Consider the following 7,438-nt stretch of genomic DNA (forward strand, 5'->3'; position numbering starts at 1 on the left):
ATAAATCAAAGAAAATAAAAGTATCGGAGGAACACAGGATTTTATTCTGCGTGGTTAGAGTTATCTGCTTTCACAGCAAACGATGCTGGCTTACCGGTATGTTTGATGTAGAGAGAAGTTGTTAAATGTGCTGCAGCCTTTACGTATTGAGGAAAAAAACGGAAGAGGAAGACAGCTGACGATCTTATGTCATAATTCAATCAGTTAACTCTTTTTAGGGGGCAGCTATGTGTTTTATTTATTTCAAAGTGGGTCAATTCTTATTCTATTTGCTTTCCTTCAAATGTGCAGAGGACTCTCCAAGTGCTGTGTTGATTTATTTTAAAGTGGACCTATCATGCTCTATTTGAAACATTCAGCCTGTCCTCCTACAAAAAACGACCATATAGGCCGATTGTTCAAGCCCTTATTACGACCCAGAGACACGTTTTAAAGTGTATGTTGTTTCTTAAGAAACAACATGCTCCCGGCCCGTTCATTGCAAACGCTCCGGAGGGACGTTTATTCACAAATAACCCTCTCTGGAAAATCCTAAATTGTGGAATAATTTGGCCATTAAAATGCTTTTTGATTCGATTTCTGGCGAGAAGTGTGTATTGTATTCTTAGAATCCACGTCCAGTCGAGGTGTGTAGGATCTATAGTTTGATAGATATTACGAAGATGATTTGAGGTCTCGCCAGGAGAACGTGTATGCACAGAGAAACAAATGTTTTTCTCGGAATTTTCCCCAGAATCCCCAGCTATCGTTTGGGACTACAACATCCACCTTGCTTTACAAACCCCGTGATTAGTCATCAAGCCCTGTGATTGGATGTTGGAGTGGCAGTGCGACAAGGTTACGCTGAGCGTCAACAGCTCTTTGAAATGGAATGGAACCACGGCATATTTTCCAAAACTGGAATTGGCCGGGTCCAGCCCCCCCCCCCCCAGAACTACACATACTGGCTATTGTGTGTTTCGCAACATGTTCTATGGTACGTCTCTTTATAAGACGTTTTTCTATTTCCCACAATTAGAAGTTGCCAGTATTAAACTGTGTACACCCTGGAGGTTTAGGGGATACGAAACACAGTGGTCTTATCAAATTTAAAACATATAATTAATAAATGGGTGAATTAATATACCCACATGACACCTAAGGTCAGAAGAGCTTTATTTAACAGCTGATCTTATGTCTGTGAGAGTGACCCCTCCTGTTGTTCATTGATAAGCCTGAAACATGCACATGTCAAGGTTCAGAGGCACATTTTGCAAATATGGCAGTAGCCATCGATCATCTTAAGATCAGATAAGATATACTTTATTGATCCCAAGTTGGGAAATGTTTTTGTTACAGCAACATGTACTACTTTGTTCTACTCCACTACAATTCAGAGGTTAACCTGGTATTTTTACTCCACTACATGTATTTGAGTTACTTTGCAGATTCTGATTAATGATGTGAAATATAAACAACCCTTAAATCAGACTTACACCTGAGTCAAATTCAGGGAAGGTGATTGTCAAGTGCCAAAATAAACTATGCAATATATTGGACGTTAAGTACTTTGTCAGACTTCCTATTTATCTGTGGATAACCCCAACGTTTTTTTCTTATTCAAAAGAAGACCTTAACTTAAAGTAATCTTTAATGTTTAAATAAAGCCTTATTAGTTTGTCTGATTTGCACATCCTCCTGTTAATATGTTTGGACGTCCTGCACTAAACTGTTTTATTCAACACACTCTCACTCCCTAAGCGTCCAGTAGCGACGTTTGGTCAGTGTCCGTGGCGTCCAGTTGTGACGCTCCTAGGCTCCTTCAGCGTCATAAAGGGACGCAAATAGCTTTCAACTGATTGCAATGTATTCCCATCTGCGGCGGGATTTGACGCTCATGGAAGCACGTCATTCGTTTGTGTTAGCTGCCCTTAAAGGCAATGTGAGCGCCCATTCCCATTGGATAACGGAGAATTGTACACCCGGAAGTAAGTATTCCCCTTACTGTCGATTGATTTTACAGTGATATCTGCACTACTCATCGACTAAAAAACACCAGATTATCCTTGTTAATTACACAACATTGATTGGTTTAAATTGTGTGCAATGCTTTTGTATTTTTCCCCTTCGATTCGGAGAAACAAATATTTTTTCGGAGTAAAGGATGGCAGAAGACACTACACTACCCAGAATCCCCAGCTATCGTTTAGGACGATACACCATGTGCTCTGTTTGACAAACCCCGTGATAGTCCTCAAGCTCTGTGATTGGAGAGTGTGCTCCGAGGGTTAAGCCGATTCTCGAACAGCACTTGAAATGGGATGGAACCAAGGCAGACTGTCCAAAACTGGATTTGAACGGGTCCACCGCGTCCCCCACCCCGTCCCCAGAACTACACATGCTGGCTATTCTGTTTCGCAACATGTTCTCTATCTATGGCACGTCTCTCCTGGGAGTTGTAGTTTTAAAAGACGTTTTCGTATTTCCCATAATAAGAAGTTGCCAGTATTAGGGAGTGAGAGTGTGTTCTATATTTCTATCATGCCTTCTACTTTCCCCCAATTGTGTATGTACACTCTAAAAACAAATGCCTTGGCTCAACAAAGAAAATCAACGCAACAGTTTGCATCGATGTTTATTGAGTTAAGACAAATTCTAATGAAATTGTCTTAAGGCGAGACACGGCAGGAAAAAACATTGTTTTTCAAGCACTGGTCAATTTTGAGATGTTGTGCTATTTTGATTCTATAACATGTTTTCTTTCAGGCTTTTGGAAGGAAAACGTACAAAATACACATTTAAGTGTTTATTTTACTATAGTTTGTCTATTTGCGTCTGTAGATTTCTCCTAAATTCACCAAAAGTTAGCATTCTAACGTAACATAAAGTACCGCGACCGCTGTGTGCACCATGTCAACAGAGATATCGTTGGAAAGCTGTGTCTCTCCTGCACCAGAGCCCTAGAGATACTAAGAGTTACGACACTCCCATAGACCTCCGTTGTAAAAAATGGCGGCGCCTACTTCCGGGGTATGGGCATCGAAATAGTTCAACATATTGTCATTTGGGCGTTGGACCTCATTCACTTACATTGCGTCGCGTCGATTAGTTCCAGAGGTAAGTTGCTGAAATATCGAACTCTTTTGAATTGTCAACTGTCTATATTGTATCAGAGGCCCTTTATGATGCTTATACTGGTCTTCATTTGTATATGCACAGCGTAATTATCTATATTTTATCTTGGTTGTCACAACCAATTTTGCTAGCATTGCCTGCTAGTTAGCTAGCGCGACTTCGTCAGCTTTGAAGGTAAGATTTCAGTAATGAATCGCTAGCAGCTTATATATCAATGATGCTGGGTAACTAACAAGCAGGATTTAGATTGATTATGTGTTTTTATTGTTATTTTGGTTTTTATCTGCTGAACCTGACCGTGTCAGCCATCCTTAGTCGGCTTTTTCTGTATGATATGACTTAACTGCTAGCATTAGTAGAAATGAGGTGGCGTTTGTGATACATATTTCATTGCATTTTGGGATATACTAACATTTCATTATGTGACATGTTGACTGTACTTAGTTTTTTTTTTTTGTACTGTTCCGTGTTAACTCATCTGTACTGTACAACTAGCCTAGCTCTACTTTTTAATGCTTGATGGCATGCTAGGATAGATTCCTTTGTGTTGTAATATACACACTAGTTTAATGATTGTTCTTCAAAGGTATTATTCAGTCTTAAACAAATGATAGCCTACTGAATAGGCTACTCTACAGCAGTGAATGAAGGATGAGCCTAAAACATGGTCATGCATCCAAAATGTTTATTTTTAACAAAATAAACACTGTAAAAACTTTATTCAGCCTCATATGTCAGCCTCATATGGCTGTTGCTGCTGCTGCTGCTGCTGAAGGAGGCTGCTGCTGCTGAAGGAAGAGGAGGCTGGAGGCTGCTGACGGAGGACCGGGAATGGAGATGCCAAGTACATCGCCTAGATGTTATGACCTTCGGTGCAGAGGTCTGTTAGGTCTTCTTTGTCTTCTTACTCTGACTCTTGCTGCCAAGATACCCTTTATGTTTATCCTTCCTCTCAGCCCTGATGCACTCTGATGCAATCCTTAACCTCAGCCTGATGTATGTTGAGAGGAATTTTTTCTTCAGGTCATGGCATGAGGGCAGGTTGCTGTCCAGCAACATGGCTTCTTGTTCCAGCTGTGACACTGCATTTGAATGGTCCTGATGTCAGGCAGAGGCATATTCATGGCTTGGAGGGTTTTATATCCTGTAGTGCCACAACAGAACCTTAGTTGTTTTGCTTTTTTCACGGTTTCTTTCCCCCACCGTATCCCACCTTTTTTTGATTGCCCAAGTGCTCTAATTTGGTCTGTGTTGAAGATTTTTTGAAACTTTAGATTAATCAAATTGTGTTTTGTTTTTAATGCCGAATGAATCCTCTTCTGGTTTACCAGAGCCCTCTCGGCTCTCTTTCTTAGTAATCTCTCCCTTCTCAGTTGCCTCATTAGATCCTCCACGTGAGCCCGGTCACAACTGGCCCTTGGCAGTCTGGTCCCTGGAGCACCTGACCCTGGCAAACTGGCCTCTTCATAGCTGACCCCTGACTGACTGGCTCCTGGCACACTGATCTCTGGTAAGGTGGCCTCTTGATTGTCGGCCCCTGACATACTGGCCCCTGGCAGTCTGCTGACATCTGTCTCTCTCTCTCTGTCTGTCCCTTTCATTCCCTTGGAACTCCACCTCAATATCTCCCTGAATCTCTGTAACAATAACAAGGCAATTGCTATGTGTATGCTGCCTTTACATGTGCACCTATTGTCATGTAAGGGTACACTATACTCCTATAGTGACATTCATCTAAGTTCGTCTATTGGCAATGTTACAGTATGAAGAAATCTGTAGATTATGTACATGTGGTATATGAGTCTTCAGAGAATCCATGAACCCTGGTATTTTTGAAGCTGTATAATCTGAAAGTTGCATTAGGAGTGTAGTCTATCCTTGAATGATATAACATGGGAAACATTGTTAGCTTCATATATCATACCAATGTCTGATGTGCAGTAATAGGTGTGGTCATTATTCCTGACAGCTGGAGGCATACTCCTTGACGTGAATTTTCTCCTTTTCGGTTTAGGCCGATGTATAAATACTGTTGGAACAGCATCTGGCCTCAACCTCAAATTTCCTCCTGATTTGTTGCCAATATATTGGTCGTCTTCAAAGTGTACCTGTGGGTAGGTAGGTTTGATCAGTTTCCCCTGCACACTTCAAATGTCATTGAAGAGTCATAATTCTCTACACTTGGAAATATGATGCCCTTTAAAATGTTAATAAGTCATGTCACCTCTGTGAACATTACTTACATGACAGAGTTTTCTGCTGTTGTTGTCCTCTTTCAGACACAGGTTTTGTCTGTTGACCATTGCCATCCATCTCTTCCTTCGCTCTACGTCCTTAGGGAAGCCATACATCCGGAACCCCTTCTCGGATCGATTAGAGCACCCAAATGCTATGTATGACAACTGATCTATTAAAATGCAATATAAACGAAAGTGCCATAATATTTATTGTGCAAACATTTGAACATGAATATTGCTATGTCCTCTGTTCAGTCTGCTCCCAACTGTATTCTCTCCCATTATTCACCACTGTTCCTATTCTTGCTCTGCCTTTTAGGGCCCAGGAAACAGATGAAGAGGATGTCCCTTTCACAAAGAACCTTCTTGTTTTTTTCAAAATGGTTAGGCCCCTGGATGCCCTAGACTAGAGTTCTGTATTGCTTTTTTGTAAATAGTTGTTTGTAAATATTTGTAAAATGCCCCCCCCCACCCACCCACAATTGTTGTTCGCACAATTATGCTTGTGCAAACAACAATTGTGGGTGGGTGCTTATTGTGCTGCAGATGTTGAAGGACCTGAGTCTCCTGAGGAAAGACAGGTGAAAGGTGAGGAGAGGTCATCGCTTGGAAGGTTTTATATCCTGTGGTGTCTCAACAGAACTTAATATGAATTGCTTTATTGTCTCGTCGCTGGATCACCTCCCCCTGGCAAAGTGGCCTCGTCATTTTAATTGTTATTGTTGACAAACCTGTTTGAACCATGGTTCAACAGGAGCTTCTGTAAATAGTTTTGTAAATAGTTTGAATATTTATCATAGTAATCATTTTCAGTCTCCCACTCTCTCAATTTAATTTATCGTTTCTTTGCCACACCATATATGTTGTTGTCCAAGGGCACTAATTTGGTCTGTGTTGAAGATTGTTTTACACTTTAGATTAATCAAAATTGTGTTTTTTGGCTGAATTAATCTTTTTCTGTTGAACCCTAACCCTCTTTGTTCTCATTCTCATTCATTTGACTTTGTTTTGTTCTAACACACATCACTTTTTCCATACACTGTTCTTAATACTTGTTCGTCCCTTTTACTTTGTTCTTCTTGTTGTTCTTGTTCAAACACATATATCAATTGTTCATCCACTGTTGTGGTAAAATGATATTCATAGTCTTAACATGATCATGCTGTGTTTACCTCCAAAAATGTAAAACGTATCTAAGTAATAGGCTACCAAGCTTTCCGTTGTCACCCTGCCTCTCCAAATGCAATACTGTCAATAAAAAGTATGCAATTACAGCTGAAAAAGTACTTGGGTGTGTGTTTTTCATATATATATATATATATATATATATTTACCATTCAATAACGCAATCGCTGCGGTCTGTCTGTCCCATATAAGAACGTGACAGCGCAACTATACTACGGACGTGACAGACCTGACAGTGACAGCAACATAGCCTGCTTGTGCTACCACACTTTCCCCTCAAAATATCGTTAAATAACGAAACTTGTAAATATTGCCAATCCATACAAAGTGTAACCACATCATGTAAATATGAAAGCAATCGTTAAAAAATAACAGCGTTGGTTTAATCTATGACTATTTTGACCATGTTTGTGCTGTTTTTGCCATAGAGAAGCATTGCCACGGAAGTGCGTTTTGAACTATCCCGGCATACATAAACCACGTGACTGGCTGGCGGCGACATCAAAGAGTGTCGTAACTCTTATCTCTCTATGGCTCTGTCCTGCACTCTGCATCTCATCGGATCCAAATATGGTCATTTCCTTTGTATCAGCAACCAATCGTGAAAGCACAAAGGGGTCTTAAACCAAGAAACGAAATCTCATTGGCAGGTGTCAATTTCTGACAACGTGATTCGTTCAGATGCGTCACGTGGTGTGCAAAAACACTTCCTGGTTAGCTTTCCGCTAGAAATTGAAATCTCAAAATGGCAAAAAAAAACGTTCACAGAGAAGACGACAACAATTGTCACTTGCACTAAGCAAGGTTATACAAAAAACAAATGACCCCGAACATGAAATACCTTCACGGAGTGCGTCGAGGCGCAAGCTGTCATCCAAAGAACAGGAGGGTTTAGCTAGCGC

General features: G+C 40.6%; 1 long non-coding RNA gene across 3 annotated transcripts; it reads left to right on the forward strand.

The window, feature by feature from the left end:
* Window positions 1-2,997: 2,997 nt before the first annotated feature.
* Window positions 2,998-6,634, forward strand: LOC117465760 (uncharacterized). 3 transcript variants are annotated; one of them, XR_004554209.2, is made up of 6 exons: window positions 2,998-3,096; window positions 3,840-3,994; window positions 4,138-4,624; window positions 5,129-5,228; window positions 5,394-5,507; window positions 5,671-6,634. It is a non-coding gene; the product is annotated as an uncharacterized lncRNA (long non-coding RNA). The 3 variants fall into 3 exon arrangements; XR_011642611.1 differs by having other exon boundaries at window positions 4,488-4,624; window positions 5,129-5,232; XR_004554207.2 differs by having other exon boundaries at window positions 4,488-4,624.
* The last annotated feature ends 804 nt before the right edge of the window (window positions 6,635-7,438 follow it).

The sequence above is a fragment of the Pseudochaenichthys georgianus genome, chromosome 3 (genome assembly GCF_902827115.2).
Source record: "Pseudochaenichthys georgianus chromosome 3, fPseGeo1.2, whole genome shotgun sequence".
Classification (NCBI taxonomy): Eukaryota; Metazoa; Chordata; class Actinopteri; order Perciformes; family Channichthyidae; genus Pseudochaenichthys; species Pseudochaenichthys georgianus.